The sequence below is a fragment of the Bubalus bubalis genome, chromosome 23, assembly GCF_019923935.1.
Source record: "Bubalus bubalis isolate 160015118507 breed Murrah chromosome 23, NDDB_SH_1, whole genome shotgun sequence".
Classification (NCBI taxonomy): Eukaryota; Metazoa; Chordata; class Mammalia; order Artiodactyla; family Bovidae; genus Bubalus; species Bubalus bubalis.
The window spans coordinates 41,835,804-41,860,490 of record NC_059179.1 but is presented as its reverse complement, the minus strand read 5'-3'; the positions used below and the strand labels follow the sequence as shown (position 1 = coordinate 41,860,490).

At 45.8% G+C, this 24,687-nt stretch overlaps 1 protein-coding gene across 17 annotated transcripts in view; it reads right to left on the bottom strand.

The window, feature by feature from the left end:
- Positions 1-22,680, bottom strand: part of TACC2 (transforming acidic coiled-coil containing protein 2) — a 233,932-nt gene extending 211,252 nt beyond the window's left edge. For 11 of the 17 annotated variants that reach the window (XM_044935169.2, XM_044935179.2, XM_044935182.2 and 8 more), the window contains exon 1: positions 22,536-22,679. The gene's annotated coding sequence lies outside the window, so the exon portion shown is untranslated. Of the gene's footprint in view, positions 1-22,535 lie in introns of all 17 variants that reach the window. The other 6 variants (XM_044935185.2, XM_044935187.2, XM_044935188.2 and 3 more) reach the window with 2 other exon arrangements.
- Between the last annotated feature and the right edge of the window lie 2,007 nt (positions 22,681-24,687).

Below are 24,687 nucleotides of genomic sequence, written 5' to 3'. Positions count from 1 at the left end.
GCTGTGACCACCACTAGCCCCTGGGCCACGGCTACCGGACATTAAGCATCGTCGTTGACAGCTGTCTCACTGCTGTTGTCCTGACCACCACCAGGCATCAGAGTCACTGCCACTGGGGAAGAGAGTGAAGGAGTAGACAGACTTTTCAGCTTCTATCCCAGGAACCAGTGCTCAGCCTCTTAAAAAGATAGATTTTCCAGACACAGGGGATGGACGCAGAGGCAGGGCACCATGGATTCCAGTGTACCTTCATTCCTTAGCCATGACCCCTTTTCAAGGCAATACTCTGATGGAATCCCAACACAGTCTTATCAAAGTCTATACGTGTTCATAGCTGATCAGCTTCCCTCTCTTTGTGCTGTTTTCTTCCAAGCTGGACATTCAGCAACTGACCAGTCTTCACTTCCTGGCACAGATGGCGAAAGGCTCATGTATGTGAGCTCCGTCATCTGTCTCTGGGACAACCTGCCTTTGGAGGCAGGATAAGGTTGTGATTATGAACAAGTCCCTGGAGCCAGAGCACTGCCCAGGGAACACCAACTCCACCATGTACCTGATGTATGCTGCTGCTGCTGCTGCTAAGTCGCTTCAGTCATGTCCGACTCTGTGCAACCCCATAGACAGAAGCCCACCAGGCTCCCCCGTCCCTGGGATTATCCAGGTAAGAACACTGGAGTGGGTTGCCATTTCCTTCTCCAATGCATGAAAGTGAAAAGTGAAAGTGAAGTCGCTCAGTCTTGTCCAACTCCTAGCGACCCCATGGACTGCAGCCTACCAGGCTCCTCCATCCATGGAGTTTTCCAGGCAAGAGTACTGGAGTGGGATGCCATTGCCTTCTGCTGGCAAATTGTTTAACTTCTCTGTGCTCAGCTTTTCCATCTCTAAAATGGGAATCATAACAATTCGTCCCTCATGACTATGGTGAGATATGTTCCATAAAGCTCTTGCAATAGATTAAGCACTTGATAAATTGTTGGCTATTATACTATTACTGGCAGTGGGTTTCTTTGGAGCCCCCAACAGGCAAATCCCACAGCGAAACAAAGCTTATGCTGCCTTCTTTTTTATCCCTTCAGAAAAGTCACGAATTCAGGTGTTACTAACTAGAAATTGGTATATCAGCTAAACTGACGCATGCATTAAGAGACAAATGTTGATGAAGACTAGGTATAACATAGGCCAATGAGAAGTACATGGTTTCAAGAACATTGACAAAGCAATTGACATTGAAATATTTACTGGGCAAGTGACACGTCGTTCCAATTCTGTCCCTCTATATGATCATCGCTAGGTGCCCGATGGTAATCTAACTAGAGTTACTCTATGTCCCTGCGTGAATGTAACTGCACATGTTCAAGAATGATCCACGGTTTAGGTTTCTAACTGATTCAAGGCAGCTCGCCACAAGCAAGACTGAATTCACAAAGGTTTCTTCTACCCACCTAATCTCCTGTAGATTCAAATATAAACTTTGTTTTAAAAGATAGTTGTTTGCAAGAATTTTTATTTTTCGACTGGTGTATGGATTGGTGTCACATCATCTCAGCTGCAAATATAAACCAGGACAGCCTTTTTTCCCTTTTTTAAAAAGACATTTATTTGGCTATGTCAGGTCTTAGTTGTGGCATGAGGGATCTACTTTCCCCACCAGGGATCAAACTCCTGCATTGGAAATGTAGAATCCCAACCACTGGACCACCAGGGAAGTCCCAAATCAGGACTGTCTTCAGTTCATTCACTCAGTTCCTCATCTATTTAATAAATACTGAGCTCTTTCTACATGCTAAGCACTGAGGTGCTTATGTTCCCCTGCACGTACAGCAGAACTATTAATAGGAGGCAGGTATATTCTTTCTGTATGGATCAACAGTTGAAGTCCAGGAGAGAGTAAGAGGAAGAATGGAGTCTGGTTGGCCCCAACCCCAGTATTCAATGAACAATGTAGTGCGGTCACCCTGGAAGATTTTCACCTAGAGTCCAAAGGTAACTAACTGCCTTTATTGCTCACTCATTTATTTCTGTAGCAGAACATGGAGTTTCCAGCTGTTGTCCACTGAAGCTTCTTGGAAAGGCCCCAGCTTATGAATTCCGCCCACTAATCTGGGGGAGGGTAGAAGGTCAAGTTTGGGCTGGTGATGAACAATCATGGCTGGGGTAGCCTAGCGGGGGTGGGTAGCCAGAAGCATTGCTGAGAGAAGCCAAGAGCATCACTGGGGAAATGGGACTTGGAGTCAAGTCCGATAGAGGAGGGGATGAAGCCAGGAGAACCAGCACGGCAGCTAACCTGTGCAGAGCAGAATGGGGGTGGAGGACTCGGCTCAGAACCCAGATTGTGCTGTCTGGGCTGACCCCCTACTTTATCTGCTGTGGACAGGGTGGGAAGCACAAGGAGTTGGAGAAATGAAGTTGAGATCTTGCAGGCCTGGTTTCATCGATGATAACACCTGGACTCAGAGAGGTTTTGCAGCCAAACTCCCACTGTGCTGTGAACGATCTACTGGGATGTATTGATTCATCAATCTCATTGAGTTTTCTGTGCTGGGCTTTTAATTCTCTATTTTAAAAACTCTTTTTTGTGTGTATGGGGGAAAATGTATATATTTTACAGGCTTAATACATTTTGATTCTTCTTCAGCTTTGAATCGTCTCGATTGTTGACCTTGGAGATCACCTTCTCCAACACAGATGAGGAAGTGGAGGCCTAGAGGGTGAAAATGATCTGCCTGTCCTCTCACAGCAAACCCGGGCTGGAACCAGAACTGGACTCAGACCAGGTTTGCTTCCAAGGGGCAGGCTGCCCTGCCAAGGCCTCGGCAGGCTCCGGAGTGGTCTCCAGACCAGCCTAGCAAGATCAGATAGACCCATCTTTCCTGCCTGGCACTGCCTTCTGGGCGCAGTGGCCTCCAGCCATTCGAGCCCTGTGTCAGCCCAGGATGTGGGGGGCCCTGACTGGGAGAGAATGCTTGCTCACTGGCAGCGAGCTCAGATTCACCTGACCCAGCAGCTCCTTTGGCTGCTTGGCAAACCCAGTGACCTCAGCTAGCTGCTGTTCCCACAAATGGCCCCAACTCTCACTCCAGGCAGGCAGCAGCCTCAGCCTCTTCCTCCAGTGGCTGAATTCAGTTCTTCTAAGTCCCTACCTTGCACAGCTGAGCACGGAGCTACTTATAGCTCTGTTATCATGTTCCTGTTTTAATACAAACAAACACCCGTAGCCTGGGAAGGGGATTTATTAATATTAAGAGGCACTGCCTGCTTTCTGCCCTGACAGAGGCCCTCTCTGAGCACCGCGGACCTGGCTGCTCCAGGGGTTTGAGAGAAATCACAACTCTTCCTTCATATCCTCCCTTGGCCTCTTGTCTTCTTCTCTCTCCCATCTCTGAAAGTCAAAGTTGCTCAGTCGCGTCTGACTCTGTGACCATGGAATTCTCAAGGCCAGAATACTGGAGTGGGTAGCCTTTCCCTTCTCCAGGGGAATCTTCCCAACCCAGGGATTGAACTCAGGCCTCCTGCATTTGGGCAGATTCTTTACCAGCTGAGCCACCAGGGAAGTCCAAGAATACTGGAGTGGGTAGCCTATCCCTTCTCCAGCGGATCTTCCCGACCCAGGAATCAAACTGGGGTCTCCTGCATTGCAGGTGGACTCTTTACCAACTGAGCTATCAGGGAAGCCCGCCATCTCTGAAGCCACCTGGAAACTTTGATGTGAAAAGTCAAGTCTCACGGAACTTAGAAATCACCTGTTCTCACACCATGGAGATCAGACATAAGACTCTGCTGGTGAGCAGCTGGGCCAGTTATTAAGTTCTTGTTTCTCAGCTCCAAATCAACTCTATTCAGATTCTGGGAGACTCTGAAAACCCCATTTCTGCTTTGCCAACTGCTCTTTGAGAGTTGCTGCCAGGGGAAGGCAGAGCCCAGAGGAGTGAGGCAGAAGTAAGGCACACAACTTCCTGTCTGCCTCCCGCTTCTGGGAGCATCACCCCAAGCTCACCACTTCCCCTCAGCAGCCACAATCCCCTCCCAGGGCAGCAGAGGAGTCCAGTTTACCCAGCTCTCACAGAGCTAGCCTCACAGACATCAGCCCCAACTGACTGGAAATCCCTCCACAGAGGTCTGAGGTCCCCTTTCGTGGGGCCCCTCCTCCATGCCCCGAAATAATAACCCCTACTTCTCTGTGCTCCCTAAGCCCTAAGTGTGACACCTGCTTCCTGCAGTGGCTGCCTTCCATCATCCCTTAGAGTCTGCCTTTGCTACCTGCCTAGATAGCAATCCTTTATATTATATTCTTGCTGTTGAAATAACTGGAACATTCTGCCTTTTGACTTGACTCTGATATGCTGGCAGAGCTGAGATCAAACCCAAGTCTTCTTTCTCCTGGTTCCGGACTCTCTGTCTTGAAACCCAATAACCACGGGTCCAATTAAGTGAAAAAGTAAAGTGAGTTCACTCCATCAGCAGTTCTAACTTTTATGGTGGCTTAGTGCTAAGTTGCAGAGAAGGCAATGGCACCCCACTCCAGTACTCTTGCTTGGCAAATCCCATGGACGGAGGAGCCTGGTAGGCTGAAGTCCATGGGGTCGCTAGGAGTCAGACATGACTGAACGACTTCCCTTTCACTTTTCACTTTCATGCACTGGAGAAGGAAATGGCAACCCACTCCAGTGTTCTTGCCTGGAGAATCCCAGGAACGGGGGAGCCTGGTGGGCTGCCGTCTCTGGGGTCGCACAGAGTCGGACACGACTGAAGTGACTTGCAGCAGCAGCAGCACTAAGTCGTGTCTGACTCATTGCAACCCCATGGCCTGTAGCCCACCAGGCTCCTCTGTCCATGGGATTTCCCAAGCAAGGATACTGGAATGGGTTGTCATTTCCTTCTCCAGGGGATCTTCCCGACCCAGGGATTGAGCCCAGGTCTCCTGCATTACAGGTGATCTCTTGCATTGCAGGTAGATTCTTTACCAACTGAGCCACCAGGGAGGGAAGCCCTTAGGGAATTGTTTAGGATTCCCCATCACCAACAACGTACTCGAACCCAATTACAACCTGGCCTTTCTGTCATCCAAATGTCAATCTCTATTTCCAGCTATTAGAATTGGGAGGGACTACAGCTCTGGCCTCTAAGGCTCCCAAGCTTTTCACTAAATGGCACATAGAATTTATTGTTGTTTAGTCACTAAGTCGTGTCCGACTCATTTGCAGACCCCATGGACTGCAGCCCAACAGGTTCCTCTGTCCATGGGATTTCCCAGGTAAGAATACTGGAGTGGGTTACCATTTCCTTCTCCAGGGGATCTTTCCGACCCAGGGATCGAACCCGCATCTCCTGCATTGGCGGGTGGATTATTTACCACTGAGCCCCCAGGGAAGCCCCTGCACACAGATTACGATCACATAAATACAGCCCCTGACTGGGGACAAGTCTCCTGGATGGCTTGTACACCGCCAGTCCCCACCTGGTCACACCAAGAATTGAGGATATCAAAATCTTGTAACCTGTCTCCCCAGCAGAGGGCCACTGGCCTAGAGTGGAGAAGCAGAGAGCTAATATAAGGCTTTTGTTGACAGATGTTGAGCATCAGGCCAGAGAGTTTAGGTAACTGGCCCCAGTGTAAAGAGCCTCACTCTTGGTGGAGCATCCCAACTCTCCTCCATCCTGCAGCGGGCCAGACTGGGCTCCTTCTCAAGCCCAGCTCAATATTCCTCCAGAGAAGGAATGGTCTTCCTGTAGCAGAACAACTTGATTTAATCTGTGTAGATGCAAATACTGGCGGGAGCTGAAGCTCAGGAAAATGAGTTGTTTACCCTGCTCCCGTGTAAAATGACAGCACTTGGGGTTTGGTTCCTGAGGTGGAAGGTCAGAGAAGAGGTCACAAGGTCAGAGAAAGGAACTGGGGGCTGGAGGAGATGAACCTGGGCTTTCGTGTGAGACAGAGAAAAAGGTAAAGGGGTGGTGGAACTTCCCCTGAAATGGGGTAACTTGAATAATAAGAATGTCTAGCATCATTTTGAAGTTGTTTTCTCTTATCGTATCACAAAGTCTCATGTACAGATGTGAGAGCTGGACAATAAAAAAGGCCGAGCACTGAAGAATTGATGGCTTCGAACCATGGTACTGGAGAAGACTCTTGAGAGTGCCTTGGACAGCAAGGAGATCAAGGCAGTCAATCCTAAAGAAAATCAACCCTGAATATTCATTGGAAGGACTGATGCTGAAGCTCCAATACTTTGGCCACCTGATGCTAAGAGCTGATTCATTGGAAAAGACCCTGATGCTGGGAAAGATTGAAGAAGAGAAGGAGAGGACAGAGGATGAGATGGTTGGATGGCATCACCGACTCAACGGACATGAGTTTGAGCAAGCTCTGGCAGATGGTGACGGACAGGAAAACCTGGCGTGCTGCAGTCCGTGGGGTCGCAAAGAGTCTCGGACACAACTGAGCAACTGGACAGAACAGATCACAAAGTCCTTCTCTCTCCCCCTAATTTTCATGCTACATTCACCAGTGCTTCGCAAGTACTGTGTCTTGCTTTGTTTGGTTTTTGGCTATGACTGGGGTTTGCAGCTTGAAGAAAGGGCTGCGTTTTATTCATATTTGAGTCAGTACAATATGGAACAAAGACAGCATAAAGTAGGGGCCTGACGTAGAGGAGACAGAGAGTATCATAAACCTTTGGGGATTCATGGAAATCTGAGGGTGGACTTTGGAGATCTCATAGGCATGGACTTGAACTGGAGTCTAGAAGGGCAGGGAGGTCTGCAGGCATTGTGGCAGAGCTGATGGTGACCTCCAAAAGGGCTCAAACCAAGGGGCACCTCCCAGAACTCCTGCAGCCAGTGCCCCCGGCCCTGTGGTGAGCCATAGTGACCCACACCTCCGTGGTAGACTCTCCAGCACTAGCAAGTGAAGAACGTTATGGCATTTCTCAAAGCTGCTTGTTGTTTATGGCATTATGGCGGATGCCATAAACAAGTTCCGTGCCTCTGATCTCCATGCCCGATGGAGGAATCGTCTGGACCCAGAGAGGTGTTCATGACTGTACATTTCTCATGTCATTTTATCAGACTCTGCATTTCAAATTGCATCTGAACCATCACAGGCAACTGTTATTCAATCAGAATTCAATGCCTATTCTGTAAATCTCTCCAAATAAATTATTCCAATTTTAAATTTAAAAAAGGGCAGGGAGACCCAGCTGACATCTGGGTAAGCATGTATTTATAAACTTAAATAAAATCCACAAAAACAAAAGTCGGGGATCACACATACTGTTTGTATTCTTTTTGAAACTTTTTTTGCATTTAACAGTAACATATCAAAAATATTTTCCCATGGCTACAGTACTGTATTTAATAGCTACAGTGCATACTATCAGATCAGATCAGATCAGTCACTCAGTCGTGTCCAACTCTTTGCGACCCCATGAATCGCAGCATGCCAGGCCTCCCTGTCCATCACCAACTCCCGGAGTTCACTCAGACTCATGTCCATCGAGTCAGTGATGCCATCCAGCCATCTCATCCTCTGTCGTCCCCTTCTCCTCCTGCCCCCAATCCCTCCCAGCATCCGAGTCTTTTCCAATGAGTCAACTCTTTGCATGAGGTGGCCAAAGTACTGGAGTTTCAGCTTTAGCATCATTCCTTCCAAAGAAATCCAAGGGCTGATCTCCTTCAGAATGGACTGGTTGGATCTCCTTGCAGTCCAAGGGACTCTCCAGAGTCTTCTCCAACACCACAGTTCAAAAGCATCAATTCTTCGGCGCTCAGCCTTCTTCACAGTCCAACTCTCACATCCATACATGACCACAGGAAAAACCATAGCCTTGACTAGACAGACCTTTGTTGGCAAAGTAATGTCTCTGCTTTTGAATATGCTATCTAGGTTGGTCATAACTTTCCTTCCAAGGAGTAAGCATCTTTTAATTTCATGGCTGCAGTCACTATCTGCAGTGATTTTGGAGCCCAGAAAAATAAAGTCTGACACTGTTCCCACTGTTTCCCCATCTATTTCCCATGAAGTGATGGGACCGGATGCCATGATCTTCGTTTTCTGAAGGTTGAGCTTTCAGCCAACTTTTTCACTCTCCACTTTCACTTTCATCAAGAGGCTTTTGAGTTCCTCTTCACTTTCTGCCATAAGGGTGGTGTCATCTGCATATCTGAGGTTATTGATATTTCTCCCGGCAATCTTGATTCCAGCTTGTGTTTCTTTCAGTCCAGCGTTTCTCATGATGTACTCTGCATATAAGTTAAATAAGCTGGGTGACAATATACAGCCTTGACATACTCCTTTTCCTATTTGGAACCAGTCTGTTGTTCCATGTCCAGTTCTAACAGTGTATACTAAGTGGCTGCCAAATTTTAGCTGTTTAAAAACACACATCTTATTCCTTATACCTTCTTTCTGCCTGGGATGGTGGAGGAGGTTGTAGAGTGAGGGAGGTGGTGGGAGGCGGCAGGGGACGGTGTGTGGTTAGCCTAGACCGGCTGCCCTAGGTTAGATGAAGCAGGAAGGTACTGAATCCAGAGACTTGTGAAGCGGGGATAGACTTAGGGGCACAATCAGGTTAGCAGGATCAGAAATCGGGGCAAGGACAGAGCCAGCACAAGCAGATAGGGTGGAGAGGGGATGATTCTTGGGTCAGGAGAGTTCTGGAGCCCTATGCTGCTTTTTAATGGGGAGACCCAGGGTCTCCACTGGCAGTCACATCCCAGGATATTTGACACAGGTCTTGAAAGGTCTAGTTCATGAGCTGGAATCTGGTTCTTTGGGGACAGAGGCCAGGTATTCATGGTAATGATGCCCTCTAAATTTTGAACCTCTAAACTAGAACCTGGGGATAATCATGGAATTCCTGCTTGAATACCTGCAGTGATAGGAAACTCACTCCATCCTGAGGCATCTTGTCTGGAGAAAGGTATAGTGGTTTACTGGACAGTTACTTCCATTGCTTCACAGTCTAGATTCGCACTCATGATTCCATGAGAACTGAACTAAGGGCTCTGGACAATAGTGACTACAACTTGGATGTGGGCTGGGCAGTAGCCAGTGCTGAGGCCTGAGAATCAACAGGGCCAATCTAGCTGACTTTATGGACCATTATCTTAGACATGGGTGCAGACCTTTACTCAAGTGCCGATCTAAATCTGCCTTGTTCTGAGACTGCATTCAATCAGCGTGTTCTCTTGTCTTCATGACCGATGAGTGGTAGCTGTCAGCCAGCCCACAGCTGACCACAGACACGTGAGGGATCATAGCTGAGACCAGACAGAATTGCCAATCCACAGAATCAGAGGCTAAATGAGTGGTTATTGTTGTCAACCACCGAGTTTTGGGATGGTTTATTACATTGTTGTTGTTTGCTTGCTAAGTCATGTCCAACTCCTCATGACTCCATAAACTGCAGCACGCCAGGCTGCCCCGTCCTTAACCTTCTGCTGGAGTTTGCTCAAACTCATGTCCATTGAGTTGGTGATGCCATTCAACCTTCTCGTCCTCTGTTATCCCCTTCTCCTCTTGCCCTCAGTCTTTCCCAGCCTCAGGGTCTTTTCCAATGAGTTGGTTCTTTGCATCAGGTGGCCAAAGTATTGGAGTTTCAGCTGTAGCATCAGTCCTTCCAATGAATATTCTGGGTTGATTTCCTTTAGGATTTACTGATTTTGGGGGGATCCTTTTAATATTCCTTCATACCAGGCTGTACCCAATTCACTTGGCCATCTTGAAAACATCACAAAGAACACTATGTAAGAGAGGATCAATGGATGGATCAAATCCCTCTCGAGCGGTGAGATGACAGCTTACAAGAACAACTCCTTGACGGGTGGCCACGAGTGGCATTGTGGTCTGGACCAGACTAAGTGTCAGTGCCTTGTCGTTCCCTGAGGACGTTGCTTTCAGCATCCCATGTTACAAACCACGCATAAAGCCTTAGCCCAAAGTCCTTCCCTGAGGATGTTGCTCTCAGCATCCCATGTTACAAACCACTCGTAAAGCCTTAGCCCAAAGTGGAAACACGAAGCTGAGTACTGATTTGCAGTAAGGGGTCTCTCTTTTTTTTCTGTCAAAACAGATCTTTAGTGATACATTTAAATATAAGGCTCTCCTTACTCATACTTTCCATACAGTCCTTCTCTGTGGACTGGATACTAGCAAAACCTATTTCTTATGAAAACAAGCTGTTGAAACCCACAAAAATTCAGACATCACTTTGAATCCAAAAGCTGAACTGTGCTGTCGTTTTGGGAAATTAAATACGGTATCAGCCTAATTGGGAACTGTAGGCTAAGGGGAGGGTGGAAGGAGGCTGCAATGAGGGCTAGGAAGGCTGTTTCAATGCAAACAACACGATAAAGATCTTAAGTGTAGATGTAGTACCAATGCCAATCATATCAGAGCCAAAGATATTAACACGGATGAGTCACGAGTTAGAGCTAAACTAAGAAATGGAAGATATTTGCCTTCTCAGACTGTAAAGAGTCTGCCTGCCATGCAGCAGACCCAAGTTCAGTCCCTGGATTAGGAAGATCCCCTGGAGAGGAGAGTGGCAACCCACTGCAGTATTCTTGCCTGGGAAATCCCACGGACAGAGGAGTCTGGTGGGCTACAGTCCATGGGATTGCAAAGAGTTAACACAGCTAGGAGATTAACACATAGTGACATGACACAGTTAGTAAGCCTTTGCAAATGTGATTGTTAGGCTTTAGAGAGAGTTTGGCTAACATCAGGTACTTTCATTATGTAAAATAGAAAATAGCTTTCTAAAACCTCTGTTCTTCAGGTAAGTTTATTGTAAATTTATCTTTAAAATATTAGAGGACTTCTCTGGTGGTTCCAGTGGCTAAGACTCCATGCCCCCAGTGTCGGGGGGCTGGATTCAATCCCTGGTCAGGGAACTAGATCCTACATGCCACAACTAAGACCGGTGCAGCCAGAAAAAATAATTAATTGATTTTTAAAAATAAGGATAAAAATAGTTATGATATAATTTTTAAAGTCCTAATAAATAAAATTTTGTTAAGTCTTATTTTTTTTAAGACTTTGTTACGTCCTATTCTTTTCAGCAAGAACAAAAGAACATCTTAATCCTATTTTCCTATTTTTTATTTTGAAGGACTGGAGAGCATCTGCTGGTCTCGAACCAGCCTGAGAGAGGGTAATTGAGTAATTTGATCACTCTGTAGTCGAAAGAACTACTGAGCTACAGCCAGCTCTTGTATTCCTGTTTTTAAGTTAGCTTTGGGGACAGCTGAAACAATGGAGGCATCCTAACCACCTGCCTCCCGCTATTTCCGCCCCAAATGATACAAAACAATGAGAAAGAAAAAGGAACTGTATGCAAAAACCAGGTCCTTAGTAAAAATAAGTTCAAGCAGTCTTCAAAATAACTGTAATAAAAAGAGAAAAGTCAGACAGTCCCAGGGCATAGTTCCTCAGCTCCCGTGCTCCCCCAGCACGGAACTTTGTAGAAAGCACAGACAGATCTAGTACCCTAGTGACGAAATAAAAATTCCCACTTTAGGGACTTTGCTGGTGGTCTAGTGGTTAAGATTCTACACTTCTAGTGCAGCGGGCACAGGTTTGATTCCTGGTCAGGGAAGATCCTGCATGTCACATGGTGTAGCCCAAAAAAATTCACTTCGAGGCAAGATAAAAAAAATTTAAACAGAAAAATTTTCTCTGCCCACTTGAGCTTCCTCCCTCCCCTCTGGGATGTGTCATGTATCTGTATTATACTTCAACAGACTCCCCCCCCCAACAGTGGCAGAAATACCCATTCAACCATAAAGACCAATTTTTCTCCTTCTGGCATGAGTCAGGTAACTCCTTAGAATAAAATATTTCTTTCTCAGTCTTGTAAGGGGTTATGATGAGCCACCACTTGCCTTGTACATGTGGACATCTTTGGTGAACTTTATGTATAATGTCGATATATCATTTCCCTTAAAGATAGTGATTGGTGCAGAACAGACAGGTCAGATAACCTGGGAAGATACTGGGTGGCTCCTAATGGAAGTTCTTTGCTTAAGTCCCTACTTGCATATGTGTGCTAAGTCGCTACGGTCATGTCTGACTCTGGAATCCTAGGAACTGTAGCCCACCAGGCTCCTTTGTCCATGGGATTCTTCAGGCAAGAATATTGGCGTGGGTTGCCATGTCTTCCTCCAGGGGATCTTCCCAACCCAGGGATCGAACCTGAGTCTCATATCTCCTGCATTGGCAGGTGGGTTCTTAACCACTAGCACTGTCTGGAAAGCCCCAGTACTTACTTAGGACCTTATTAGTGTTACCAGGGGTATTACCTGTTTTCTGCCTATTTACTAGATCCTTGGTTCTTGTATTATCAAATGTGTGACTGAGCTGCAGATAAATGATTAGGTTACTTGAAATGATTGATCAAATATACAGTCCTATAAGACCATGATGGTAATAGTCTAACTTCTAGAGAAGAGTCAACAAGAAGAAACCATTTCCTGAACCAAACAGACTAATAAGACAGATGGCCCAGAGGCTTTGGACTTCTGTTAACAGAGCTAGTCCAGCAACAGCACATTGAGTGGCTTATCAACAAAATCACCTGAAATAGGAAAGAGAATCCCCAGTGCAGTGGGACAAATTTAGACATGAAATGCTTCCCAAACCTTGGGAGGAATTAATATGCTTCCAAAAGATAAGCACTACCCAGTTCCACCAGACACAAGTCACTATCCACTCCAGTCACAGACCTGCATACCATATACCTTGAAAGGGATTCAGGGCAAAGATCAGGATGAGGCACGCTGTACTCTGGGAAAACTGACAAAACGGGCCTTCAGATAGTTAGGTATCTTCAGGAGAAAATTTTTATGAACCTGGATTCTTGCATCTTCCCTTACTTAAAAAAGCACTAAAACTATTAACTAAAATGTCTGCTCCTGTGGCTAGCAGCAAACTTCTGTTCAAGTGTGTCCCTGATGGCACGTATCCTCTTCTGCCAAATCACAGACATATTGGCCTCCTCTTTTACCTCTTCAGAGCATTTCTCAGAGCTCTCCGGGAGGCTGTCTCATGGATTATAATCCTCGATTTGAATGGAATGAAATTTTCCTCTTTCTCAGATTGACTTTGAATGATTTTTTTTCTTTGCTATCAGCAAAACAGTGAAGACAGAAGGAAGATAAAGTTGGTCTAAAATTATTGTCAGAATGATTAAGTCCACTCTAAGTCAGAAAATACCAAAAAAAAAAAAAAAAATAGTGTGTGAGCAAATCAGAGCCTGGACTTCAAAGGGGCAGGGCCTCAAAACACAGGGCATTTAAAGAGACAGGCATGATGTAAAACACAGTGCTCTGGGAGAGGGGGAAAAAAAGCAAAAACCACAGAAGCACTCTATCGCAACTGTGTGCTAAATGGGGAAAAGAAGGAGCAAGAGAAAATTTAGAGACTGACAAGGAAAAAAGAGAACCACAAAACCTTCCCCACCCTGTGCCACCAAACTTGGCAGCTGTACAGACAGAACAAGGCAGTATTAACCCAGCAATCCTGGAGAGCATCCCAATGTTATAAAAATGCAAAAGAGGAATGTCAACAAATCTATACAGAGCTATTGCAAAACAGAAATATCAGGAGACAGCAATTCATATATATCACCTGGGAAAAATCTTTCCCCCACTCTCAAAACAGCTAGAAAGTAGAAGAAAATTGTAAGTCAGTCCACCAACCCTGAATATTGATTAGAAGGACTGATGCTGAAGCTGAAGCTCCAATCCGTTGGCCACCTGATGAAGAGCTGACTCATTGGAAAAGACCCTGATGCTGGAAATGATAGAAGGCAAAAGGAGAAGAGGGTGGCAGAGAATGAGATGGTTGGATAGTATCACCGACTCAACGCACATGAATTTGCGCAAACTCTGGGAGATAGTGAGGATGGAATAGCCTAGTGTGCTGGAGTCCATGGGGTCACAAAAAGTTGGACACAACTTAGCGACTGAACAACACCACCACCAAACAATTAAATGTTCTTAAACAAGCATTCAAGCATATGTTAGTTCAGTTCAGTCACTCAGTCGTGTCCCACTCTTTGCGACCCCATGGACTGCAGCATGCCAGGCTTCCCTGTCCCTCACCAACTCCTGGAGCTTGCTCAAACTCATGACCATCAAGTCCGTGATGCCATCCAACCATCTCATCCTCTGTCGTCCCCTTTTCCTCCTGCCTTCCATCTTTTCCAGCATCATGGTCTTTTCCAATGAGTCAGTTCTTCGCATCAGATGGCCAGAGTATTGGAGTTTCAGCTTCAGCATCAGTCCTTTCAACGATATATGGAACTGATTTCCTTTAGGACAGATTGGTTTAATCTCCTTGCAGTCTAAGGAACTCTCAAGAGTCTTCTTCAATGCCACAGTTCAAAAGCATCAATTCTTCAGTGCTCAGCTTTCTTTATAGTCCAATTCTCACATCCAAACATGACTACTGGAAAAATCATACCTTTGACTAGATGGACCTTTGTTGGCAAAGTGATGTCTCTGCTTTTTAACACGCTGTCGAGCATATGTAAAACACTTCAAATTGGAAACTCAAAAATTCAATGAACAAAAATCAGGGAGAAATGTAAAGACAGTTGACTGGACTCAGGAAGGAAATAGAAAATGGCTGGATTCCCTCAGAAATAAATAAATCACAAGGCACCCAAGAAAGAATAGATTAAAAAAAAAGTTAAACAAGGGCACTGAAGAAAATCAGGTAAATGATGAAGAGAATGAGAAATGACACAAGAAAGAAGCCAATAAGACTTCCCTGGTGACCTAGTGGTCAAGAATCTGCCTGCCAATGCAAGGAACATGGTTCGATCCTTGGCCCAAGAAGATTCCACGTGCCATGGCGCCCCTAAGTCATGAGTCACTACTACTGAGCCCATGCTCTAGAGCCTGTGCTCTGCAACAGGAGAAGCCGCCTCAGTGGGAAGCCTCCACACTGCATCTAGAGGGCAGCCGCTGGGCCACAACTAGAGAAAACCCATGCACAGCAATGCAAACCCAGCGCAGCCAAAAACAATAAACACAATTTTAAAATAAATAAATTCTAGTTGTGGCATCGGCCATAATTAGAACTATTTTTTTTAAAAGAAGAAAGAAGCAAATAGGATCAGAGAGAAAATGTGGGAATGGGAGACAAAGAGAAATATCAAGGACTTTTGTTGAAGTCCTTGAAGAAGAAAACAAAACAATGGAGGAGAGCGGACATTTAAAAACTTTGATCCAAGAAAAAATTCCTGAAAGAGAAAAATACCTGAATCTGTACACATTGAAAGGAATCACTGAATACCTGGGAAAATTTAGCCAGAACAATCAATTCCCGAGGCAGCAGAATTCCTAAGTTATTATATGCTGAAGCCTGTTTTATTCTAGCCTTGATATATGAAGAACAGGTTGACTGAAGATGAACTCCTTCATTCACACTTTAGTTCATTGGGTTTTGGAGGGGTTTTAAAATGCTATTGCATGATTGCTTTGTGTGTTGATTTTTAATAATATGATAGCACTCTAATTCTTTTGGCTTTATAAGTTATTTGATATTTCTCTCTGGAGGTCATGAGAATTTTATCTTTTATCTTTGAAATCTAATAGTTTTACTATTTGATAAATGGGGACCAAAACTCATGCAGAAAATCTCACTGTTGCTAAGTTAAAGAAACAGAGTTTGAGTCTGCCAGAGAGGATAGAATTGAAGGGGGAAGCCCTTTAGGGAAAGAGCCAAAATCTGTACACAGATTCCCCTTAAGTCTTTAACCAATTCCTAGAATGCACAACCTCAGGGTGAGCTCCAAAGAGCTCAAGAAAAAGCAACAGCTAGAAGCTAAAAGATCTGAGAGGTGGTTACGGCAACTGCCCAGTGTCGAGAGGGTAGTTTGCAGTTCAGAGTCCCATGGAATGAAAAGTGTAGTGAAAGTGTTAGTGGCTCAGTCATGTCCAACTCTTCTCAACCCCACGGACTGTAGCCTGCCAGACTCCTCTGTCCATGGAATTCTCCAGGCAAGAATACTGGACTAGGTAGCCATTCCCTTCTCCAGGGTTTCTTCATGACCCAGGGGTCAAACCTGAGTCTCCCGCATTGCCAGCAGATTCTTTACTGTCTGAGCCATCGGGGAAGCCTCCCCCTCCATGGAATTAGAGGGACTTGGTTAATGCTTTGCACTTCTCATTAAAACCCTGGAAGAACTACACCATATGAATAAAGACTATACTTCAGGACTAAACATTATCCCCTAGGAATAAGGGCTAAATCAAAATAGACCTACCTTAAGAAAGCTGAGCGCCAAAGAATTGATGCTTTTGAACTGTGGTGTTAGAGAAGACTCTGGAGAGTCCCTTGGACTGCAAGGAGATCCAACCAGTCCATTCTGAAGGAGATCAGCCCTGGGATTTCTTTGGAAGGAATGATGCTAAAGCTGAAACTCCAGTACTTTGGCCACCTCATGCGAAGAGTTGACTCATTGGAAAAGACTCTGATGCTGGGAGGGATTGGGGGCAGGAGGAGAAGGGGACGACATAGGATGAGATGGCTGGATGGCATCACTGACTCGATGGACGTGAGTGTGAGTGAACTCCGGGAGTTGGTGATGGACAGGGAGGCCTGGCGTGCTGCAATTCATGGGGTCGCAAAGAGTCAGACACAACTGAGCGACTGATGTGATCTGAACTTTACAAGGTCTGAAACTAAGCCACCACATGATCAAGGCAATCTCCCGGTAACTTAACTGCCTGTAGAGGAAAATACAATATTATTTAAAGGAAGAGAATAGAATGTAGTACCTACTATAATACCCAATACACAATAACAGACTGCTGGATATGTGAGGAAGGAGGAAAACAGAACAGAAAACAGAAATCAAGAGGGAGAATGATCAATAAAAGCAGACACACAGATGTCCTAGAGGCGGAAGTAGCAGACAAGAACTTAATAACTCTTACAAACAGGACCAAAAAAGATAACTATAATGGTGAAAGACAGGAAGTTTCTGGAGGACACATATAATGGAGGATATAGGAGAGTTATGGAAACTTGGGCAAAGGGGGGTTTGAAATAGAAAAGTACCTTAAGAGACAGATCAACCCAAGGAAATCTGCAGTTCTTGTTTGAGCCCTGATTGAAATAAACTGTCTTAAAAATAATGAGACAACCAGTGATATTTGAATGCCAACAGGATTTTTAATATTAAGGAATTATCATTTATTTTTAGGTATGATGTTATCATTATACACATATTAAAAACAGTCCTCATCTTTTAGAGATACATACCCTAATATTACTGATTAAATGATGGAATGATTTGCTTGAAAACAATATCATAGTTGGGACAGACATTAGTGGCAAGTAGAGTTATAAATGAAGTAAGATTGTCCAGATGCAGATAATCATTGGAACTAGTAATTGGTATATGAGGATTCTTATAATATTCTCCTTACCTTTGTGCATGCTTGGAAAGCACAATAAAAAGTGAAGAAAGGGAAGGAGATTGCAAGAGAGGGAAAGAAATTCTTCCTCTTACACGTGTGACTCCAGTTCTCCAGCAACCCCAACTGAGTCCATCTTTGCCGCATCCATGGTGATAAGTGCAATCAGATCATCCCTTTCCAAGCATGCATGAAGGTGACCTGCTGCTAATTTGTTGTTGTTGCTGTTCAGTTGCTAAGTCATGTCCGACTCTTTGCAACCCCACAGACTGTTGCCTGCCAGGCTCCTCTGGCCGTGGGATTTCCCAGGCAAGACTACTGGAGTGGGTAACCATTTCCTTCTCCAGGAGATCTTCCTGACCCAGGGATCGAAGCCAGGTCCCTTACACTGCAGGTGGCCTCCCGCACTGCAGGCAGGTTCTTTCCTGAGTCACCCAGTGCTGTGTGCTAAGTCACTTCAGTCATGTCCAGCCCTTCGCCATCCCATGGATCGCAGGAAGCCCCCAGGCTTCTCTGTCCATGGAATTTCCGAGGCAAGAATACTGGAGTGCGTTGCCATGCCCTTCTCCAGAGGATCTTCCTGACTCAGGGATTGGACCCATGTCTCTTATGTTTCCTGCATTGGCAGGTAGCTTCTTTACCACTAGCACCACCTGGGAAGGCCAAGCCACCAAGGAATGAGGCATTTGCAAAAGCTTCTTAGTCTTAGACAACCTGGGGCTGGTGCTGGGGGAGAGGGAAGTACACTCAACAGATGTCAAATTGTGATGCTTCTGCCAGATGATGCACACAATACCCTCACCAAATGTTCTTCAAAGAACTGGAACACATAAGGGGATGATCTTGTGACTGACAGGATTCAAGAGTTGTTGTCTCATCTGTTTGCTATGAAATACGAGATGCAAAGTAACGTCATCAGATCCTAACTTGAACCTATGTTTCAGCAGAAGTGTAGTCATAGGGATGGTTTCTTGAGTGACCAAAAGTGAATACAGAGCCATGTTTTTCTTTGTTTGTTTTTTGTTTCTTTGTTTGTTTTGGCTGTGCCCCTCAGCTTGCATGATCTTAGATCCCTGGCCAGAGATTGAACCCTGGTCCTTGGCAGTGAAAACACTGGACCATCAGGGAATTCCCGGGGCCATGTTCTCTAAATTCATAGAGTCATCTACAAAATTGCATCCCCTCAAAATGAGAAACCTGGTCCTACTTAGAAATGATCACTCCAGCTTCACCCACCTCCAAACCCTTCACAGTCCTTTCGTACTAAAGGAGCACAAGCAGAAAGAAATAATATTTCATGGTTTAAATCTTGCAACTCAGGATTTGACCAGCATCAAAGGCAACTATTCAGAGGTGAGTTGGACCTTGGTAGAGTCTGGACGTTACCTTGATGCCCCGGAACCCTGAGCCACAACCAGTTTTAGGCATTCCAGAACTTCGCACAGATATAAGCAGCCTAGCTACAGAAAGTGGGCCCTCTTTGCTGGAACAACATTAGCCTGCGTTGCTGGGTTTAATCTCTTTATAATTCTTTGGCACCACTTCTGACACTGGGCTCAGCCAAGCTGTTCCCTGACTCGAGTGTGGAGCAGAAATTCCCCTTTTTAGGTCACAAACTCAGAGCACCCACTCACACCAGTGACTCCACTGTGTCAATTTTAAACATCTCCATTAACATTTATGAAATGTTAGCAAAGTGGCAGCTATCCTGAGTTGCCCCTGCTGTAAGTAGGCATTGCCCAAGATTGAAACACACAAACAAACCTGCCTATCAGGCTAGGATGGTAAAAACGCATGAATCTCCACCTCTTCTGAACACAACTGAATCAAGAACCCTAGGACAAGGGCCATGGGTTACTCAGCGACCGTCAGAGCGTGCAGCCAAGCCCACAAGGATTGTCTCTCTGTGTGAGTTTCTTGGTTGGTGTCTGGCTGCTCCTCTGTCGTCTCACCACATGGAGTCTTAGTCCCCATGCCCTGCCTTTGGTGTTGGGATGGGATCTCTTGTGCTGAGCTGGACAAATCTCACCCAGGCTTGTCATCTCCTTGGGAATCAGAGCATTGGACTAGTGTGAGCATCACAGTGAGTTTGGTTTTCTGCTTGCCGATGCTCCACAATCTGGTCAATGGTGTTTGTCCTGGCTCTCTCCCTTCCCGATTAGCCATCCACTGCCGTCCCTTACCCCTGCCCATTAAATCCACATCCTTGCCTGCACTTGTCACAGCCACCCAGCTTATACTTCTCTACTCCCACCAAATCACACACTCAAGCAGGAGACTTACAAGGGCTTGCCTTTATACTTCGCTGTGAAACCTACTCTTTCATCCTTCTCCTCTCTGCCCACCACACACTGACTGAGCACTCATAACACCCAGGTCCTTGGCAGTGAAAGCACTGGACTGCCAGGGAATTCCCAGGGCCATGTTTTTTAAACTCATTGAGTCACCTACAAAATTGTGTCCCCTCAAAATGAGAAACCTGGTCCTACGTAGAAATCATTACTCCAGCTTCACCCACCTCCAAACCCTTCACAGCCCTTTCGTACTAAAGGAGCACAAGCAGAAAGAAATAATATTTCATGGTTTAAATCTTGCAACTCAGGATTTGACCAGCATCAAAGGCAACTATTCAGAGGTGAGTTGGACCTTGGTAGAGTCTGGATGTTTCCTTGGTGCCCCGGAACCCTGAGCCACAACCAGTTTTAGGCATTCCAGAACTTCGCGCAGATATAAGCAGCCTGGATACAGGAATTGAGCCCTCTGTTGCTATTTGATAGGGGCCTTGGAAGTCAATGAAGGAGGCTACAAGCCAGGAGGCAATAAGAAGGAGGGCTTAGCTCAGTGCCAGAGACCCCCAGAGCCTGTGCGTGCTGACCTGAGTGGGGACTGGGAATGCGCGCCCGGCAGAGACAGGCCCACCTTCAGACTGGAATGAAGCAGGTAGGAACTGAGAAGTAGGGGTTAAAAGAGTTACTACAACCCAGAGCTGTGTCTTCTCAACGAATCCCTCCTTCTCTTTTTAAATAAGTTTCTGTTTCTTGCAACCAAATGTTCCTGGATTAAAACCACACTCAAAATTTGCCCATGACCTTCACACTCTGGCCTCTTCACAGTCCTCATCTTCCAGCATTTCCATAGCACCTGACACTGTTACCCCACCCTCCTCCACAAACTCCCTCCCCTTAGCACTTTTCTGAAAGGTGCTGCAAAACCTCGTCCTCTTTTTCCTTCTCCAGTGCTCCTCTTCCCCTCTTTGTAAAGCCTTCTAATGAGATTCAGGATTTGGTCTTCCGGCCTGGGTTGCTCCTAGAAGATTCCACACGTCCCCTTGCTTCCTCTACTGAGCCCATGGAGAAGACTCCCAATCTAGACACCAGCCCTGACCTCTCCCTTCCACCTCCACCACATTTTTAACTCTGATGGGTATCTCCACTTGGATGATACATAGTCACTCAACCTCCTGAAATGCACATTTGATATCTCCCGGCCAATCCCTCTCCTGACTTTCCCATTTCGGCTGAGAGGCCCGCATTCTTTCAGCCACATCCCCTGGGGCTCTCACCGTAACCCTACACTGTGTGGTGATTGCTTACTTAGTCTCTATCTCCCCACTAGCCTGGGGGCTCCACAAGGGCCTAGATTATGTGACTGGTGTGCAAACTATTGCCTCTTTCCCGCCACTGTTTCCAGGGGTCTGGTACATGGGGATCACTTAAATGTTTGCTGAATGAATTGATGATTATCTTTTATTTGCCCCTCTGCTTCATTCCTCTGGTCACTCCAATACATACTCACCAAGCCCTCTGAATTCCTCCTTCCTGAGGTCTCTTCTTGTCCCCTTCCTGCCCGTTGCCTTGGCTCCTGGGCCAGACCCTCACCACTACCTATAAGCGCTCTTGCAGAAGTGAGCTGGTCTCCCTGAGTGCAATTAAATGCCTGCAGAGTGGAATTCTGGGAACATGGTGGCAGCAGAGTTTTCAGGTCTTCCCAAATCCCCTCTTGTAAACAGATAGAACAAATTGCATAGTAAAAGTAAAAACCTGTGGACACTCACAACAGAACTGGATTATAAGGGTTCCCCTAGCCTCAGCCATCCACAGGGCCCACCTGGTTTCGGCACCTGTGCAGGAGGACGCAGAGAGAAGCAACAGGGCAAAGTCAGCTAGACCTGAGAGCAGGAAACCCGCCCAGGGAGCCGACAGGTATTCAGTGGAGAGGATGGTGGGCCAGTGTGGGAGCAGCAGCTAAAACTGGGAGGAGCTTTGCTGCATCCACACAAACTCAGCTATTACACACTGGATTACACTCAAGAGTAAGTGGGGTAAAGAATTTCAGTCTGTGCATTTCTGTTGCATGGAACGTGCTGTGAAATAACACACACACACACACACACACGCACACACACACACACACACGCACTTCCACACTCCACTGTGTTTAACTGAGCTGCTAGATTCTCTCATGAGGCTAAGTTCACTGCCTTACTTCAGTGTGATCTGATGACTGGGTTGTAGCTGACACCAAGTCAAACTCAGAAACACTCGGCTTTTGTTGAAATCACATGGCAGCTCAAGTTGGCAGCCATGACGTCAGAAGCAGGTCTGAAAAGGTACTTGTGGAGTCTAGAGAGACGCTGTGCAAACATGTCAAAATCAACAGCATTGCCAGCTTTAAAATAACTTTTGGTCATAAAGTCTTGGTGTCTCAGGCCCTCAGGGCTCTCTTAAATCATCATTCCACAGGCTCATAAATACTTGAAAATCCAGTTTGCCATAGACAGAATCATCACAGAAGCCAGAAGAAATTTCAATAATCACCTAGCCCAAACTTTATTTTACCAGGGAAGAGACGGAGGTCTAGGTTAATGAGGACTTGTCCTACCAAAAGCAACAAATCACTAAGTAGAAAGAAAAAAATACAGTTTATGTGGCTTTGGAGACAATCAGAAGGGGAGAAATAAGAAGCACAGATGGGCCTTCAATTTCCCTTTATAAGGGAAAAAAAAAAAGAAAGAAATGCATTTACCCCGTTAATCTCAGCAGCCAAACCAGTTTAAAGCACACGTTGCTCAAAGGAATAAAGCCATCAATCTGAGGCTTACTTACCCAGTATCCTCTCAGCATGAGGGGCAGAGAGGGGGAGAGGCCCTCTCTTCCTGATGTTACGGCTCCTCAGCACTGCCCTCCGCCCGCGGTCTGTCTTCCCAGGATCACATGGAAGCGTTCTATAAATGTGCCTTGGCTTAAGGTTCGGAACGCTGCCCTGGGAGCCGGCAGTGTGTAAGCAATATGACCCAGGCCAGAGGCAACTTTCCAGAAACCTCTGCTGCCCAGAAGGAGGACAACAAGGGGCAGAGAGCTTGCAGGTACTGGGAGCCCGAGGTGCTCTGTTTTTCTACGTGTATCTGGGATCTGAAGCCAGTCTCTACTGCTTCGAGCTGCAATCAAATTTACCTGGGGGCAGTTCTATATTTTGCTTACTTTTCAAAACAAAACAGTCTTAAAAAAAAAAAAACTTATAAAATGAGAAGTGCTTTTAGTAAATGGGGACAGGTCACTGTCAACTTCTACTGGCCTTGTAAAATCAAGTTGTCTTTTTTGAAAATGTCACTAGGCCCCTTTGGGAAAGGCGAAGTGAGCAAAGGCTGTTAATGCCAATTCTAAATGGCAAAGATACCTAAAAAAAATTCCATCAGTAATTTGTTGTAGCCACACATTCTGGGAAACAAATTCACTCAGAAGGACAATGCAGATACTGGAGTGCAGTTTATTACATCGGCAGGGCCAAGGCAGAGTTTCCTCTTAGCCAAGGACCCCGACTAGGTTTTGTGAAAACCTTATATACCCTAAGCGTATGTGTCCAAATCCACCTCTACAAAATTCCCTGAAACTAGTCTGAACAAAGGAAAAAGAGAGATACAGTCAAAGTTAACCCATGCTTGATTCATAAGCCTTAGAAATCTGTAGGCAGGTCAGGAAACAACAGTTAGAACTGGACATGGAACAACAGACTGGTTCCAAATAGGAAAAGGAGTACGTCAAGGCTGTATATTATCACCCTGCTTATTTAACTTATATGTAGAGTACATCATGAGAAACGCTGGACTGAAAGAAAGACAAGCTGGAATCAAGATTGCAGGGAGAAATATCAATAACCTCAGATATGCAGATGACACCACCCTTATGGCAGAAAGTGAAAAGGAACTCAAAAGCCTCTTGGTGAAAGTGAAAGTGGAGAGTGAAAAAGTTGGCTTAAAGCTCGACATTCAGAAAACTAAGTTCATGGCATCCGGCCCCATCACTTCATGGGAAATAGATGGGGAAACAGTGGGAACAGTGTCAGACTTTATTTTTTTGGGCTCCAAAATCACTGCAGATGGTGACTGCAGCCATGAAATTAAAAGACGCTTACTCCTTGGAAGGAAAGTTATGACCAACCTAGATGCACATTCAAAAGCAGAGACATTACTTTGCCAACAAAGGTCTGTCTAGTCAAGGCTATGGTTTTTCCTGTGGTCAGGTATGGATGTGAGAGTTGGACTGTGAAGAAGGCTGAGCGCCGAAGAATTGATGCTTTTGAACTGTGGTGTTGGAGAAGACTCTGGAGAGTCCCTTGGACTGCAAGGAGGTCCAACCAGTCCATTCTGAAGGAGATCAGCCCTGGGATTTCTTTGGAGGGAATGATGCTAAAGCTGAAACTCCAGTACTTTGGCCACCTCATGCGAAGAGTTGACTCATTGGAAAAGACTCTGATGCTGGGAGGGATTGGGGGCAGGAGGAGAAGGGGACGACAGAGGATGAGATGGCTGGATGGCGTCACTGACTCCATGGACGTGTGTCTGAGTGAACTCCAGGAGTTGGTGATGGACAGGGGGCCTGACATGTTGCGATTCATGGGGTCGCAAAGAGTCGGACACGACTGAGCGACTGAACTAAACTGAAGCCTAGGTAGTTAACAGCGGACAATTATCAATTGTCATTGATCAAGTGGTCATTCCCCAATAACCATAATAGAATGTATGATTCTATTTGGTTACACAGATAATTAGGGTATTCTTTTAGGCTATGGAGAGCCCTGGGGCTCTTCCTTCCGGGGGCCTGGTTTTTCAGTTGGTATGTCGTTTCCATAGATACTGGGCATAGAGCTCAAAGTCCACAGTCTGGCCCAAGATGGAGTCCTGCTTTCAAGATCGATGGGGTGCTCTTTACGTGCCAACACCAAAAACTCTCCAAGATAAATCATTAAGTGAAAAAAAAT